Source organism: Drosophila tropicalis, unplaced genomic scaffold (genome assembly GCF_018151085.1).
Source record: "Drosophila tropicalis isolate 14030-0801.00 unplaced genomic scaffold, ASM1815108v1 contig_859, whole genome shotgun sequence".
NCBI lineage: Eukaryota > Metazoa > Arthropoda > Insecta > Diptera > Drosophilidae > Drosophila > Drosophila tropicalis.
This window is the reverse complement of record NW_027173353.1, coordinates 9,612,144-9,630,915: the sequence shown is the minus strand read 5'-3', so window position 1 is coordinate 9,630,915 and position 18,772 is coordinate 9,612,144. Positions and strand designations below refer to the sequence as shown.

General features: G+C 39.2%; 1 long non-coding RNA gene across 1 annotated transcript in view; it reads right to left on the bottom strand.

Moving 5' to 3' along the window:
* LOC137583126 (uncharacterized) overlaps positions 1-18,442 on the bottom strand; it is a 44,538-nt gene extending 26,096 nt beyond the window's left edge. The window contains exons 1-2 of the long non-coding RNA XR_011033366.1: positions 18,152-18,442; positions 8,312-8,342 (exon numbers count right to left, since the gene is read on the bottom strand). This is a non-coding gene — a long non-coding RNA (uncharacterized lncRNA). The remainder of the gene's footprint in view (positions 1-8,311; positions 8,343-18,151) is intronic.
* Positions 18,443-18,772: the final 330 nt, after the last annotated feature.

The window sequence follows — 18,772 nt, the reverse complement described above, 5'->3', positions numbered from 1 at the left end:
GCCTTTTCGGCGCATGTGCGGAAAAAGGACGCACTGTGTGCGGTGTGTGTGGTGTGTGTGCCGTGCGTATCTTTCAGATACAAGCGCTTGCCAGATAATTCCAATATGGCCGACAAGCAGATAAACTCGTTTTCAACTTGAGCGCCATCTAGCGACTCAATCTAATGAAGAAGTATCTTTATCTGCTGCTGCTGCTGCTGCTGCTACTGCTGATTGGAATTAAACTCCTGAAGATACATTTGCCTGCAGGATGCCCACAGCTTCACATTTTGGCCGCCAGGCGGCTCCCAGCCAATTGGAGTTTGTTGCTCAAATCTGGTTGGGGTTATCTCTAAGGAACCTTGTTATGTTACATGACAATTATCTTTGCCTCGACCTCGTTGACAGTGAAAGTATTAACAATTATAATAATTGTTAAGCTCATTGCCAGCAATGACAGAGATTGTGAGACAGCTTTAATATGAACTAGAATTAGTTGTATTACTAGGGGAAATTTGTTCAGATTGAACTCTATATACAGATGTGTGTGTGTGTGTGTATATCTGTAGCTAGACGCCAGCATGCTTTCCACATTGCCACATTATCAATGATTGAGTGAGTCAACCAATTACTAAATTAGGTCTATGAACGGCTGTCACTATCCGCGGCTAGCTAATTAAGGCATAATGCCTTTTTCTATCTGGGCATTCCAAGTGGACGATGAATACCAAAACAACTTCATATTAATAGTGAGACTAACAAGACTCTTTAGGTATATCAGTGGAACTGACAGAGCAAAGCTGACTATTGTGGGAAAAAGTTATGCACTGCATGTATATTTTAGTAGCAGCTTTTAAGACGTATTCGAATTATAAACTTATGGGATACTAGATAGAAACAAATAAAGTGCAGCCCGTCGTTTTGACTTAACTTCAGAATGTAAGATGCCAGCGTTTCGATACTCTTTGAGGTCGTTTGAGGCTGTCACAAATATCGTAGTTATAAAATGGTTTAAAAAGGTTTTAAATTACTTCAACAATGTTAGGACAGAGAGTCCTAGAGCGCATATTTTTGTTGAATCAAAAAACATGTCATGGTTAAATGTATTTCAAACATTGTTTTATACAGGGCAGATTCAGGGGGTTCTCCAGTTCTCAGGTCATCTTAGGATCTTTTTCAATTAAGTTCAAGGTTTTGTTATTGTTTTTATAAGTATAGGATATAGTTGCAAACTACCAACCTAACCATATTTTACAAGCAGTGGCGACTAAGTCCTTTGGCTTAGACAAAAACTACATCCATACGAACCCGGATCCGCCTTGTAAGTTCAATTTATTACACAATTTTGTTATAACTTGCTTCTGAGAGAAGCTATTACTAGGTTTAATCGAACAATAGTTCATGTGTTCTATGCTTATTCTATTTAATGACGCTTTTCTAAGTAATGACTATGATTAGATCATTAGATAGTATTGGTATTAACTAATATGTGTATGTAATAGTCATAAAGTTGTTGAAAGTCAACAGGTAGAATAGAAAGTTAAACACATTTTCTGTTTTCAAAAGTCGGCGTCCTTAACTGTCTTTCTCCTACCACTTAATGAAGTTCTAAAAGTATTTAAGCCTTAAGCCTTTTATTGTAACTTAATAATAGTTAAATTACATATAAAATTGCAACTGCATAACAATTTATTATTGCATTATTGTAGGACTGATAAGTGATGAAATGAATTTCTTACTTGATGTTGTTTTTTTGCATCCTTTTTCGAGTCGAATTGAACCTACGTAATATTCAGATTTTTGTAATATTCCTTGAGTTGTGAACTAAATCAAACTTTTTAATAGGCTAGACGATAAGTAATATTTATTTTATTGTAGGAGATGCCATTAGTTATATTACTTTATTAGTCTTTCCCCCACTTCGTGTCAAAGGACACACATTTATGTAGATCTAGTTGGCAATCAGGTATTGGGATGGGGTTATGTACTTCCAGCTCTATGGCACCGTTCGTACATATAAATAATTTGTAATCAGTGGCATAAACAATGCGACTCATAAATTTCTATTGACCTCTATACCCTCTAGAGACTGACGGCCATGTTCTCCGGTTGAGACAACCCCGAGGCAAAGCGATTGAATTATGCAAGTGGCGCGATAAAAGCAAAGCCCGGCAAACTATATTTATTGGATGCCATGCACTCATTAGCATCCAAATGCCGAGCATCCAAAGCGCGAACGCGAAGACGAACGAACTCATTAACAGTCCCCAGTTCCCCCAGTTCCCCCAGTTCCCCCAGCTCCAACAGTTTCCAGCTTCAGTCCCATGTTCTTGGTCGGCCCACAAATGGCAGCCCGGTCCAGACCATGGCGCTGAATAAATAATAAAGTGACAACCACAAAAAACGACTGTGGCCAAGGTGGAGCATGATGGCGGCAAAAGCGGACCAAAGCAAAAGAGAACCAAGACACGAAAGTGTACAATAATTGAGCCCACAAATCACAAGACATGGGCGAGGGCGAGGAGGTGGGCTACAAGGCGAAATGGAGATGGAGCTGGAGTTGGCGCACAAATGAACATGAAGCAAGCAAGTAAATTGAGATTCTTTAAATTTATGCACATATTTTTTCTTGTTGCCCTAGCAGACGGCAAATACTTGGTACGTGGAGCCACTTAAGCTCCTCAAATGCCAAGAGTCTCGGCTCAAGTAAATCTGCGCAGAGACAAGAGAAGAGGAGGCCTCTTGCCTTTGGCTGGAGGAGGACCAAAGTACACCAACCACCCGGCCGCCAAAAGTTGCAGGCGCCTTCTGCCTAGCCAGTGACGACTGGAGCTCTGGCCATTTGGTTGCTCCGGGATGTGTGTGGTGTGGCATATTGATGAACCGCAACAAATTGGCTCCAGCGGTGGCATCGCCATCCAAGCCTGTGCCAAAACGCCGCACAATGGGGCCAAATGATGCATAGCATCATAAGAAAGTCCAAATTTGAATTATGTTCCAAACATATCCCTCCCATTCTATTCTAGAATCATCTCGAACTTCTCAGAGAACTAACTTCTGGTTTCTTCTTCAAATTTCAGTGGCTCCGTTTTCTCTACAATCTTTTCCACTGTGCGGCACAAGTTTTCCTAGCCATTATACTCGACAAGAACAAATTGTAAAAAACAACAACTAAAGAAGAAGAAAAAAATGAACAAAAATAAACCAAAAACAGAAGAAGAAGAAAAAAAACACACTAAAAATCGTGTTGACTGCCTTGACTTGGTCTCAAGTTCCATCCAGTCGGCAGCCCTATCCCTCCATCCTTATGTGTGTGTGTTGGCACCTCTCCTCCTCTTCCCTTTACTCTCCGCATATCTGATAGTTGCAGCTTGGCAATCTGCCATCATTTCACATAAATCCCCCAATGATAAAATTCCCGGATTGCTCCCCAAAGTTCGTGGTGCGCACTAAGCCACACAATTTTGTGTTATTCCAAGAGCACAAAAATCAGCTCCCTGGGAATGCGAATGGGAACGAAGGGAGCTGGAGATGGTGCGGAGTTCATAGTTCATAGTTTGTGCCAGCGACTTTTGTGCGCAACTACTTAGAAATAATATAAATTTTTTAAAAAGATTGCTCAGCCCTCACGAGCCACCATGTTCTTGGCAATAAGCAATGCCAAGTGGGATTGCTTAGAGATTGGCCATTTCCATGCCAATTTCGTTGCATCTCATTTGGATTCAGTCTGATTGCGAATTTCATCAAAAAAAACAAAAAGCACAAGAAGGGGACGTGGGTTCATTGCTCGACTATCTGACTCTTGCCACAAAAGCAGTCATTATGATGCAACTTAAGTTGCAGCACAACTAATTGCCCTTGCAACAAGACGCTCCTATTCAGAATTATTTACAGTAATCGGATGCTCTATCAACCCTCTTTTCACTTTTCTCAAAATCCTGCACAACTTTTGATAATGAAAGATGATAAGCAACAATCAAAAGTGGCATTAAAAAAGTTCAAAATTCTGACTGAATAGAATAGAGATTGCTTTAATAACTCTACTAAATATGTTTGTAAAACTTTTGTGGATATATATCTGATAAGTTTTTACGTAGAATCATGATCATCATTCAGGAATATCTGTTATAAATCCTACGAAACTCAAAGAATATAAATCTTCGTTAAAAATTATATCGGCCTGAATATGATTCGAATGTTCTATACAATCATTTACAGTTGTGTGAAGTTTGAACTGATTGAAAGAAGCACAACAAGCATGGGCGTAGTTTAGACTTAAGATATAGGGCTACAAGATTATCTTAATGAATTTAAATTCCATTGAAATCCGCAGTCGTAAAGAACTAAAACGTTTTTTATAGTAAGTATTTAAATGTCAGTCTAAAGTTTACAACTTATAAACAGAATTATCTTTGAATGCCACCAAACTGAGTTTTGGTTTATCTATTATTTATGCAATTTTTTTGTCATATCAATAAAAAACAATATAAAGAACAGCTAGTTTAAGCTATAACTGTAACTTTAAACAATGCATATGCAAGTATAAAGAGAAATATAGTAATAAAACCTTTCAATCCTTCATCTTGATAAGCTATCAGATGCAGTTTAATAATAAGATAAGAAGAGAAATGCGAAATGCTTGACTTTGAATGAGTCACAGAAAAACTGTATATAGTCTTTTCAGTGCAGTTAAGTGATATCCTTCTTGTATACGCCCATGGATTCCCTCACACTCGTCAATATATATGTACCTACATATGTGAATGTGTGTATAGACATATATTTGTAGACCTATTTATCTCAGTGTAGAATATAAATGAAATTCCACAACAAAGAAAACGAAAGAACAACAAACATGAAGATGAGATTTTCCTCAGCCTCGACCCCGGGTCCAGATACTTTTCCTATTTTTTCCTTTTTTCAACTTTTCTCTGCGCAGTTCGAGTTCGAGTTGGTCGTCATTTGGCAGCGCGGGGTGGAGTGAGGCAACAGCAGAGGCTGGGGCATTGACATGGCTGCTTCAATTTCAATGGCCGCCTCTTCTCTACCTGGGAGTGCGACAAGGAAGCACAGCTTGCCTTGCCTGAGACCGAGCCGAGTGAGAGAGCGAGAGAGGGCGAGTAGAGTAGAATGAGACGGCGGCAAAGGCCGAGACAGAGGCGGAGTGCAGTGGTTGATATTCATTTTATTGTTGCTGCTTCTACGTGAGTTTCGATACGAATTGAGTTTGCCGTGTTGCTGCTCGGTCTAGGTGTAAAATACCAGAGACATAGACGTACTCTAGCTATATTGTCATGGCCAGGTCAGCAGACATTGTGCCCGATATGAAAATCGCTGCCCATGTGCCAAGTATTTGCCTTTAACCCGTTTGGCGTGCAGCTGTTTATGGTTCCCTCAAAATTTTGTTTATAAATTCGTAGCTGATCTTTGTTGTTTGTACATCGAGCTAATGTTGTTGTTGTTGTTGTTGTATGCATAATTAGCTCACCATTTACCGTTCTGACGCAAATAAATCAAAAACGAACAACAACCAAATTGCTATGCCGCACATTCCAAAAATAGAATCGAAAAAAATACACTTTAAAAATCGAATGATATCTTTTTAGATAAATGTTCAATTTCTATTCATCAAGTAAGAGTATCTACAAGTCCATAAATTGATAATTATCTTGAGCCTTAAACTATTTTACTCAACATTTGCTTATTAACTCCCAAAAAGTCCCAAAAAGATCTTAAAGAAATCTCATATAATACAAAAACAAACCAAATTTATGAATTAAAGTTACTATCATAACTCCTGCTTTAGATTGACTTTGATGTTTTCATTCTAGTTTAGTTTATATCTCTGAGTAGATCTTTCCATTTTGCAATATTTGATATATAATTTAAATAGCAACTCTTTAACTGAATAATCCTATCCTTTCAGAAGCACTTGGCATGCAAATGAAGTTGGCCATAAAGAAATGGCTGCTTTAAATTGACAACACCTTCTGGCGCTTAATGAAAGCGAAAACATAAAGGACCGCGAGTTGTTCCCCCTCTCTCATTTTGGGCACAGGGCACAACCCTTGTTGGCCATTTTAACTGACTGAGCCAATTCCAACCGGACTGTCTAATTGCGCATCTTTAATGTAATCAACTAGGCAATCCTCCTCGCAATGTTCTTCCTGTTTCATGCAAATTTATCCAACAAATTAGTAGAAAAATTAATTCAATTCCATCTTGCCACTCGATGGACTGAGGCTGATTAAAATTTCACAGACTACCAACTGCCCCACTCCAGCTTCAAGTCTAACTCGAACTGCCAATGGCCTCGCTCACATGTCTCTTCATAGAGCAGACGTAATTTCATTATTTATTTAAAAGTTATCAGACATGCCAAGCTAAAAGTAGCCTAACTCTATCCCCTCCTCTTCATTTCCCTCCATTTGCAGCCAGGGCCGCATAGATTGATTGAAAAATTGAACTGGAAAACCTATTCATATCAAGGTATACAGTACAAAAATCTGTTTTGTCTTTGAACATTTTTGTTTATTTCTTCTCAACAAGAAATAGAAAAACACAAAAATAGATTAGGAATAGATTGAGTAAACAGTTGCAATGTTTATTTTATTTAAACGTTAGTCGAAATATATGCAAATTGCAAACGAGATGCAGATCCACCCATAGAGATACAATTAATTAAAGTTTTCAAACAGTTTACAGCATTCACTATGGAGTTAAGCATATGCACAGTAAGTCAGAGAATTAGAATTTTGGCAGGGTATACATTTAATTAGTTCTGGTTTCGAAAATGTTTAATTAAAAAGGCGCAAGAAGAGCCGACGAATTGAAACCACAAATAGGGCAACCAATTGAAGCGAAAGCAGAGAAAACATTTAATGAAACTGAGCCCAAGTACACGGCAAACACAGACAGGCAAATAAACGAGGTATTTATGTGGCGAATAAAGATATCATAGCCCCAGCTCCACCAGCGTACACCAGCTGGAGGATGAGGATGAAACACCAAGAGAGGGTGAATGCCAAACACCACATACATAATTGACTGACGGGATAATTTACTTCCGTACACTTGCGTGTTTATTAAATTTCTCGGGTTGTCTCCGGCATTGATTCCGGCAAATACGCTTCTACGTCGTGACTTCGAGCAAGGAGAGCCGGAGACAGTGTGACAATGGCAGCGCGCCAATCGACGGGGCTGATACACAGCCTAAAGTCAAATGCATAGAAATGGAGGCAAGCTTTTGGATATTGCCTAACCACATGTACATAATTACATGTCGTCCTCATTAGTTGCTTCAGTTTTTGGAATCGTGACTAGTTTGCGCCAGTTTGAGCAACACACTGTGCACAGTGGAACAAAATCACAGATTGGCATTCAAACAAAAAGAACTTTTGACGATTAAATGTTTTACTTTTTACTGATTTACCCATCTTGCATGGCATAGCATTCTTTTACTTTTAGCCATTTTATTTATTGTACTTTCGATGCAATGATAAATTGTAAAGTCTGTTGGCTCAATTGTGCCATTGTGCAGCCATTTGTATTCCAAGATACCTGGGAGCTGGAGTCATGTGCTCCCGTTATCGAACCGAAGGCAAAGTCACGTTCGACAACCAACCCATTTACTTAGCTAAGCAATGAGGGTTGTACCTGCTGCCATCAGACTTCCCATACCCATACCCACACCCACACCTATTTCCCCCCATTGAGCAGAAGGAGGCCCTCCCACTAAGCCATGCGCCACCCTTATTGTAAGATTCGCAAAACTTGTTACTTGGCCTGGCCAGTCGATTTTGATGCCGATTGATGGAAATCTTCTAGCTACACGTTTCTACTCTTATCGCTGGAATATGGAAATTTCGGCATTTATTTGATCAACTTTTGCCTTTTCCATATTTGGTGGCACACGGCATTTCAGGGGGGCACGGGAAGTGAAAAATAAATGGCAAAAGGTACACATATGTGGAGCCCAACTATTTCAAATGCCACACGCATGCCTCGCACTCCCGCCCTTTCCCCACATTCCTCGCTAAGTAATTTAGCAAAAATCATGTTGGCAAATAAAAATGGAAACCCGGCATAGCGAGTGGTTGAGGGGGGAGCATTTTTAGGGCAACCTTTCCTAAAGCCATGTCTTTTGTCTTTGCGTGTGTGTGTGTCAGTTGCACCTGCGTCTCAATTCAATTGGATAGTTTTTTTTTTTGCAAGAGAAAGTCGACATATGTCTGTCTGTCTGCTTTCCTGTCTATTTATGCCAATTGCATATATTATTACATTCATTTCATTTGTCCATAAGATTTGATCTATAAAATTGGAAGGAACTTACCTGTAACATCTGCTCCCTGATGGCAATCCAACTGAAATGAAAAAGAAATGATATTAGTATTTACATAATGAATTATTCAAAGTTTTTTTTAAATAAATAGTAATGTTTCTTTTAAAGAGTAAGGGAGACAAAAAGTAATTAAAGTACTTTCATTTGCATGGTTGATCTAAGATATAATTTTTGTTTTAAAATATAAGAAAAACTGTTCAAATCAGCTTTAAGAGTTCATTAACGATAATCAAACAAGACATTTATGTAATTACTTATATTATTTTATATTTCATTGAAGCTATAGCAATACAATAAAAGATTATCGCAAATTGATTGATGAGTTTACATTTTATGACCATAACTTTTGAGTCATAAGAAAACTGAATGAAAGAATCAATATTATATGGAGACATTATAATGGACACATCAGCTTTAAGTCTATTTCAATTTTAAGTCAATATAATTAATCAGTTTCTTATAACTTATAGGACTGTATAAGGTTCTTTCAAGACATGAGAGTTTGCTGGACAATCAAGTTATATATTTAAAGATTAGTTCATTCTCAATCAATTTCATTTTTGATTCCTAAATTTCGTTACAGATTCAGGAATCAAATGAATGTATATGTACATAGATTCGCCTATCTATACCCCTTTAAATGTAGATTCATGTTGATGGTAAGTTCTTTGAGTGCTTGTTACGGTCCATTGGCTTGGTTATGTGACCAACACACACACTCAAACACTCAAAGTGTAAAACACTTTTCACAGACGATTACAGGAAGTGTACGCAAATTGTTAGCTGGACCAAGAGTGTTTGGACCCTCGACATACGGACATTCATATGTATATATATGCCACCCTTTCATTCAATTATCGAATGGATCGTTGGATTTGAATATATTTGTGGAAGAGCAAAAGAAATGGCATAAAAAGGCAACGAAACGAAACCAAACCAAGCCAACGTCTTTGGATTTATGCCGGAACACGCTCCTCATTATTATTTCACGCTTATCATTTTATTTCAATTTATTTTTGGGCCAACGATGCCGCCTGTCCTCTCAGGAGAGGACATTGTCTCCATCCTATATCCCAGAAAAAAAAAAAAAAAACAAACAAAATCTATACGAGGCCAAGCCGGCTCCTGAGGACAGAAAAGTGCGCTTTCGTGTTTGCAGAAAGCGAAAGGACAATAAATATTAAGTTGGTTGTCGGGGAAAATATTTTATATTGATATGACCGAAACGCGTTTGATGCACTCATATTCCATGGGGTCCAGTTGAGGCACTGTGTCTCTGCTCCGCTCCATTATGCCTCGCTCATTTGATAATGTCGCACTTTGCCCTTTGCCATCCCGTTCGCCATTTTGGGCCGCTTCCCCACACACACGCTTTCACACACATAGACAGTAGCCCCTCGAGTGGTCGAGACTTGTTTGTCTATTTGTTTGCTTTGCCCACCCTGGCAACCACCTCTACCACCCCACCCCTTCATATCTCACTCCACCCATCCACCCAGTCCACTGCGCTGAAAGAAGAACAAACAAGAACGAGCCATCGCGCAACATGAGGCAGCATTCAACCGACTCAAAGCACTCGTACCCCCATCCGCAATCTTCCTCTTCGCCTGGCCATCAACATCGTCATCATTTTTTTCTCATATGTATGTAGAAGTATCTTTTTCCGCCTGCTTTTTGCGAAACTTTTTAGTTTCGTTGTTTGATAGACAAACACACACACAGATAGAGAGAGAGAGGGCAGAGGGGCGAGGGAAGACGAATTCCCCAACGGAATATGCTCGTGTGCATAAATTCTAGTTAAGCATTTCCCTTACAGACCAGGAGGAGAAGCAACCAGCAGCCAGTTGCCAGGCCTTGTGCTCGCCACTTAGACACATCGACATCCAGTCAGTCAGTCAGCCAAATTGCTTTCATTTTCATAATGAGCCAAGCATCTAGAAGCGTGGACCTTAAATTGATTGGCAGCGACTTGTGAATGACAAACATGTTCTCCAACTAAAGGCAAACTGTCTGCGGGTATAGGAATTCCATAAAAGTTCATTCGACTTTCAGACTCTCCGACTCTACTCGATAAAACTTTTTCTCATTAATATTTTCCATTTTCCGAAGATTAGTAGCCAGTGAAAGAGAAAAGAAAAATTAGTTGCCCAGCATTATTCTCTCTCCCCCTCGTATGTATTTACTTTCTGCTTCGATTTTTTTATGTACAACAAGAAATTCCAAACCAAAACCAAAGAAAACCATTTTCGAGGTGTCAAATGAAATACGAAAAAACAATGGAAGGAATATATGGAAATATTAGGAATTGATCAAATGGAAAAAACTATATAATGAAGTTCCTCTTTTGATATCAAATTACAAAAGTAAATTTACAAATTATAGAAACTAAAATATAGTCTCAATACGGTTTTAAGTGAAGGAACGACCTGCTGACTATTTCATGTGTCCTGCTGAGGATATGGAACGACCTCTGGCTATGCTCAACAGGCAGACAAACCCTTATATGAAAGGGTTCGTCTGCCATGCTCTGAATACGATTTTCAGAGTCTGGTCAAAAAATGAAGCGTCCCTAATTCGGAGAAAAATGTCCGTGGAAAAGTGAAAGTGACACTCACAACACACACACACCACACAGACAAACAGATAGATAGATGGAAAGAGCCGACATTTATGACAGCCATAAAAAATGCAATTTTCTAGCTGCACTTTTTTTCGGCTTAGTTTCAGCGAACGGGTTGAGGGACAGAGAGAGGCTTGATGGACATGGACTCATATTTTGCTCCTCAAACTGTGACCACATGCCGCTAGCAAACACAAATATTTGCCGTCATTTCAGCTGCTTAACGCATCGACTCTCTGTGGAATAGAGCATAAATATGTATATATACGTTCTGTTAATTGATTACCCACTGCAATAATTCCCCAGATGCCCGTCGGCCATTCGTACTGCGACCCAACTAAAAACTTGTGCTGGCAAAATGGCAAGTCGTAAAGATTATTGAAACCAAATGCAAATGCGGCATAAGAGAGACACTCGATGGCGCATGGCGGCCATTTGCAGTGGATCAACGAACCCAAAAGAAAGGAGGGGGAAACAGATACAATCGCAGATTGCTGCACTTTATGCAATTCTCTTGAAATATCCTCAATATATTTCATAATTAAATAATTTTCATTTTAATTATTTAATTTGAATTGTTAAGACGTTCCGGTTCTTGCTGCTACCATTTAATCCTTCTTATTTTTGAGCCAAAAACAGGTTGAGGTTGTTGGAGCGTTCGATTCGGGACACCGGCGCGTAAATTGCAATTTACGCTAAGCCTCAAACCTCTGAGTAAACAAACTTCCCGGAGATGCTGTGTGGCGGCAAAAGGAACGAGTTTTATGCAATAATATTTAATATTTTATTTATACGAATTTAATTAAATGTGCTTAAATGTGTGTATATGGTTGACAATTGCAAAGGGTGACTCAGTATAAAACAAGTTAAAGTCTCACTCCAATCTTACGAAAAAGCCTGTTCCATGTATCTTATGTCAGATATAGTTCAAGTTGACATCTGATGCCGAAATGGCCAAGTATGAGGTCGGTGCATGATATAGAAGAGTTCAAGCTTAGTTTTGAATCTATTGAACTTGAGGTAATTGTTCAGGAAAAGAGCAAAGGACATCCATTGTAGAGTTCGTACAAATATTGATTGATAACTGTTTGAAGAGGTTTTCCCCAATCAAATTCTAAGTGAAAGTTGGTGTAAATGAAACATAATCTTAAAACGAAACCTATGTATATACCCTTTCACTGAAAAAATCTTTAACAATTTTTGGTCTTACGTTATTAGAGAATGCTCTAAACGTTTAATAATGCATTAAACCAGAATATAAAGCAAATCGAATGATAAATCTGATGAATTCTGATAATTTTCGAATTCTTGTACCCTTTGACGTTCAAAAATTAAAACAAAATTCAAATATTTTAGAAGCTATATACACAGAGAACAAGAGAAAGTTGTTATACCCTTTGTTAGAGTATAATTACATTTTTAATCAGCTATTGCGTGTAGCTTGTTCCTAAAAATAAGTTTTAGCTTCCTTCTCTCCATTCAACCTTCATCCCTGAGTTGGAAAAACTAGGAATAGGAGAAAAATAAACTTTCTGGCCAAGGCGCATGTGCGAGATTTCACACTGCGGACTACGGACTGGGACAGGGACTGGGACTGGGACCGGGCTAGGGCCACCCGGGGGCCACCTTTCACATTTTAGCCTGATGAAAATTCGCATACATATAGAAAGAAGGAAAAAATTGACGCCACTTTAAAAGTTTTTCCTATGGATTTGTTGGTTTTGGGTTAGAACAGAGGCAGATAGAAGGAAGAGAGTGGGAAAGAGACAGAGGGTAAGGCAGCCATATGGAAGAACCACGCACATGTGGTCCGTTGATATTGAGAATTGTTATTGTATGGGTGTGCATGATGTGTGTGTGTGTGTGTGTGCACGTATGTATCTACGTGCTGTCACGATGGCTGCTTATTGTGGAATGAACACTGCTCAATGCAGTGCTCACCATATCCAACATCCATATCCATATCATGGCGACGTCAGCTTCGACGGATTATGGCAATGACATTTCATTTGAGTGAACGGGATGGAGAGCGTAAGCAAGTGTGAGGAAAAGGGAGATAGCTGTAGCATGCCATTGCAATGCAGTTGTGCATCGAAGACTTAGACCAAGGATTTGCAGTAGCTACTCAACAGCTGCCTCACTGAGTTTTATGTTCAGCTCATTTCTATTTCTACCCCCTAGATAAGCAGTCGCTCTACCAAATTGAACTCTCTCCCTCTCTATCTCTGCCTTTGCCTCTGCCTCTGCCTTCTTTTTGCAATATTAGCCATAATTTCCGCTCATCGAATTTGCCCCATTCTAAGTTTTCTTCTCATTTACCTACAAGCAAATTGCATTCAAAGTTATTAAAATTAAACTAAAGCAAATTAATGTTAAATTCAAATGAATAGCAAAAGTTGAGTAGATCTATTTGGTAATTTATCTTATATCTTACCTCTTTCTAGCCAATTCATAAAATATTTCTCACAACAGATTCAAAACAAAACAATCTAATTTTAAAACTTTAAACTTCAAGAATGAAGAAAACTAAGTTAAGAGAAGTTAATGTCCTGCAATCAAGTCAATGTAATGTAATTCCTCTCTTAGTTTGATTATAGATTATAGAATTGATATAAACTTATAAAACAAGAAACAAATTTCAATACAAAACAGACGAAGTGAGAATTTTAAAGTCTATTAAAGAGAAATTTATCTGGTTCCAGTCATATCTAGTCGTAAGAATATTCGAACTTTACTGTATCTGGAAATTTCAATATAGTCTAAGCCCACTGTATAAAACTGTTTTTAAGTTTTCGAAACCGAAACCTACATCTTGAAACCCTCCATTGCGAATAACCGCTATTCCTTTCGGTGAACAAAACAGTATCGAAACGAGAAAATGTGAAAATTGTTCTCTACCCACATTTATCGTTTGCCCCACTGCAAATTGGCGCGCATTTTATTTACAATTGATGCTGAATTGTGTGCAGAATGTCAATTGTGCCCTCCGAATGCCCCAGGGACTCGGGCAAGAGGGCTTCCTGGGAGCAATCTATATGCATAGATAGGGACGAACTATGTGGGCGTTCTGGCCAATTGATTACAAAGGTAGAGCAGGGGGGGAAATGAACTTATAGTTGTGAGTTTCTGAGTTTTTTTTCTATTCTTTTCTTTCTTTCAACTAAAAGTAAACGTGTTTTTCAATGTTGCTGGCTGAACAAAAATTATGATGCGAAACGAAAGAGTCGAGAGTACGAGTCGAGAATGCATGAAAAGCTAAATGTTCATACATATATATAGAGGTATATACACACACTCTTTGTATATATATATATTTATATATGGTTTTCGGGGGTAGGAGACAGTTCCAAATGTAGAAGGAAAACGAAAATAAGAAATTGGCAAGAATAGCACATACACAACAATAGACGACCCAACAACAACAACAACAACAACAATGATGATGATGATGATGTTGATGATAGTGATTGCTCTGTGGCAATGAGAAAAATCAAAGAATACAAAACAAAAAGAAAAACAACAAACGAAAATGGCCTTTAAGAATGTTCAACGCAAACACACACACACACACACACACACTCAGGGAAAGAAAGAAAAACAGTCGCTCGAAATGTATTTTAAGTTTTTTTTTCAATTTTCCACATTATACTTTTCACTTTGTCAAAAACAAATAGATAAAGGAAAATGCATAGAAGCAGCTGCAAAGTTACCAAAAGCTTTTAGATAAATTAAAACATTTTCATTTCTTCTTCGGTTTGTTCTATAGAGAGAATGGCGAATGGCAAAAATGAAAAGAAAATTCACCATTTTCCAAGTTCATCAACTGTCACGACCATCAGTGTATCGTTTGCTGACAGTTTGAGAGTGAAATATGGCCGCAACGGAAATGAAAATGAAGATGGAAAGAGGATCGTGTTCGTGCCGGATAATATCAATCAGCGGACATTTTTCATTTTTGTTTACTCACCATTTCACCTTTTGGATACAGTCAAAGAGTTTCATTCCCAAGTCATTGTGGAGTTTTGTTTGTTTTCAAATTTATTTTAAACATTCACAACTTATTTTATGTATTCCAGAGGCGAACTACTGTCGATCGACTTAAATGCCGTCAAGTGGCTTGGGCCAACAAACGTTTTCAAATGAACATTGCCGCCTCAAACTCCAGACAGCAGAGCTCGATCATAGGAACAATTTTTTATTCAATTCGATTCGCATGGCTTCAATTTGTAATTTGCAATTTGCAATTTCCAATTTGATTTGATTGGACACGATCGATGCACATCTATCGACCATGAGCATGGTCAATCGATTGCAATTGACTGATAATTGAACTTGCTAGGCGAATTCTTGATAACGTTTCTCCTCATGTATTTGAAGGACAAATGCATTCAGATATTAATTTTTACCCCTTTCATGCCTTGCTGTCATTTTATTTGTTTTCCTCTAATTTATTGATAATTCGTTGAATAATCTCAATAATATTTTTTATTCAAAACAATCGAATATGAATGCCAGAGTGTCCCGGCACTTGAATGTCACTTGACATGACTGTCTCGGCCATTGTTCGCCGGGGCGTCCATTTGAGGCCATAACTGTCAGAGAGACAGCAACAATTGACATTGTGATTTACGTCAATAAAAATTATTCATCTAGTCAAATAAGAATACACACACACACACACGCATACATAAGACAGAGTACTTACAAAGCACCGCCCCAAGTTTAGGACCCCACCGCTCTCTCTCTCTCTGTCTCTCTTTCTCCGCCCGGACGCACCTGTGCATTGGGTGGAATGGAGAATGGAGACCGGGAACCGGCGACCGCAGGCAACGTTTTTGTCATAAAAAATAAAACAAAATTGTCGTTACTTTTATGACCCGCTGCTGTTTTGTGTGTGAGTCTCCGACTCCACTGCGAGATCTTTGTGCGTGCCTTTGTAGCTCCTTAAAAAAAAAAAAAAAACAGCCAGCCGAACGGTAAAACGCAATGCCAAATAAGCTCAATCTAACCTGAATATAAACATTACTATATAGATATATTTCGAGCCTTGTTACTTTTAATGAGCTGTCAAAATGATCATAAAGCAATTAAATGCATTTCACACACACAGAACCATAAATATTTTGGAGGGGAGTGGGAGGAAAGTATTCAATCAGACAGCCAAACAAAACCACCTGCAATACTTCGTGCACGCTTCTCAGTCCCAGTGTCCCCATCATCCCTTTGCCCATTTGAGCTCACCGGCTCGCTTACCGGCTGAATGCATCGTCCAATCGGTGGAAAAGACTTCAACGCTGACACTAATTGGTTGCTTTATGGCCCAGTTAAATCGTAAAACTCAAATTTTATGCTTTGTCACTGAAATGATTATGACGTCCGTTCTTTGAGTGTCTCGTGTCTTGCCCCCGGCCACGGCACATCAGCCCAAAACCTCCTACACCCCCGTCCATTCTCACCCGCCATGGTCTTAAAAATCCGGTGTACCAAATCTTGGCAAGTGGCTTTATTTGCCTTACGGTAGCTTAACGCTACTTTGATTTATGTACGCGTTGACAATATTTTGCGACAATTTACAGTTTTGATTTCGGTCTTAAGTTTTTATTGTACAATATTTATTTATAACAATTTGCACCTACTTAATGTTTAAACATTTCAATTACCCCCTTTGGCCTGGCGTGTGAGGATGGTGGGGAAGGTGGGGCAAAGCAGCAAACTCATTGTGTGGTGGGTGTGTCGCATCTGAAGGTCGCTCTCGACTTTTATCAGATGGATATCTATGTATATATTCAAAACAAGTTGAATAGGTCGAAACTAATGTGAGTGTGTGTGTGTGTGTGTTTCAAGATCAAATGCATTATTCTAGATATGGATATATTGCAAGAGCTTACACAAGCTAACTTGGCATCTATTATTGAGCCAAAGAAGACCAAACTGATTGGAAACTTAGTTAAGACTCGAACCATAAACGAATCTAATTAGATTTGCTGGTCATTCGGTCACTTCTCATCTCAGCTGATGTGGATTTTTTCGTTTTCTTTTAAACATTGTTGTTGCTCTCACTCACTGGTGATGTTTTTGCCTGCTGCCTGCTGCCTGCTGATGGTGCCAATCATTCTTATCAGCATTACCAGCAGCCGACTTGCATTGCCATTGTGCTGGAAATGCACTCTTGCCACCCACAATCATGCATCCAACTTTGTTGCCAAGTGCGGGGGTTAAAACTTATTATATATTTTCTGCTTCAGCCCTCATTTTGCAACAACAACAATAACAACAATTTCCTGAAGGCAAAGACGAAACACCGAAAAACGAGAAACGAAAAGTACGAAATGAATGCAAGAAAAATCGTAAAAAAAGGAAATTGCATTTCCCCAAAGCTCAGAACTTGCGCAGGACTTTTGAGATTCTAATAAATTCTAACAAGATTTCAAGCTGCGCCAGTCTTGTCGTGCCAAGGGGGTCGGCAGGTTGGAGTGGGGGGGACCAAAACTGCAGCAGCAGCAGCAAGCTTCGTCCAATAAGCAAATGGGCAGCAGCAGCAGCAGCAGAAGAGCAACCAGCCAAACAAGAGAGAGGAACAACAAGACCAAAACAATAAGAAACGCGCCAAAGAAAAAGCAATACAAAACAAAACAACAGAAGCAAAGAGTAAAGAGAGTGAACGGTGGAACAGGTGCAGCGAAAGAGAAAACTCAAAGAGCTAATAAGAGAGCCAGATTAAGAGTAGCTCACCAATACATATGCAAAAGTCCAATTTAAGAGAGCATCCAATAAGAGAGTGCTCACCCATACAAGCGCAAAATATTTCTAAGAGAGGCAGAGAGCTAAAATGAGAGAGTGAGAGGGGAATTGTGTCAGTGTATTGGTGAAGAGGCAACCTCAGAGAGACCAACCGCTTGAGATTAGGCTAAAGAATTTCGATCCATTCTGATCTATTTTAGAATTTTAAAGAAGAGTAATAAATTTTCATCAAATTCAATCCTTGAAAAATGGAAAAATTCGGAAATACTCCGAAATCCGATTGGATTTAAGAACATTTCACTTGATTTCATCCAATTAGCTCATCGAAGACAACAACAAGCTGGTTTGTGTATTCGCTGAGTCCTTGTTACGCATTGTATAGTTCTCTCGCTTGCACCACAGATGCAACTGTAGCCACCACCAAAGTCCTGTTCACCCCTAGACCCAAGAGTCAAAGTTCCGTTACTTACCTCGCTGTCCATCCACATATCAATATATACATATGTATGTATGTATATGTGTGTCTGCCACGACGCAGGCGCATTTTCCGACACCTCGAATCGAATCTGCCACACGAAATTCGCCCGCACAACGTTAGCTTTTGGCATTTTCCAAGGCCTGTCCCGGCATCGTATCTGTATCTAGCTCACGTCAGAGAACTTCACAACACTCGCCGCCGCAGGTGAGTGTCGCTGGCTTCTTCTTAGGCAGCATGGCGGCAACAAAACGGTGCCTATCTCATCCCAAAAGCCAGAGCGAGAGAGCCAACCTCTGGCGAGAGAGGGAGTGAGAGCAGCGCTCTCTTTCACATCCATGATGGCCGCCTCTGCCGTCGCTTGGCAACCATGCTGGCTGACGTCGACGCCAGCGTAGACAGCGTTGACGAAGCGTTTTGTTGTTATTGTATCTCTCTCACATTTGAATTCCATGCCAACGGCATTCCGCTGCTCTGCTCTGGCTCTGGCGTTCTTTCTTCTTCTTTCGTTTGTTCTGCCTCTTGAATATTTTGTTTTTGGTTTCTCGCCATTGGTTCCGGCCCCGACGGCATTTTCTATTTGAGATTTCACTGAAAAAATATTGCAAAAAAATTT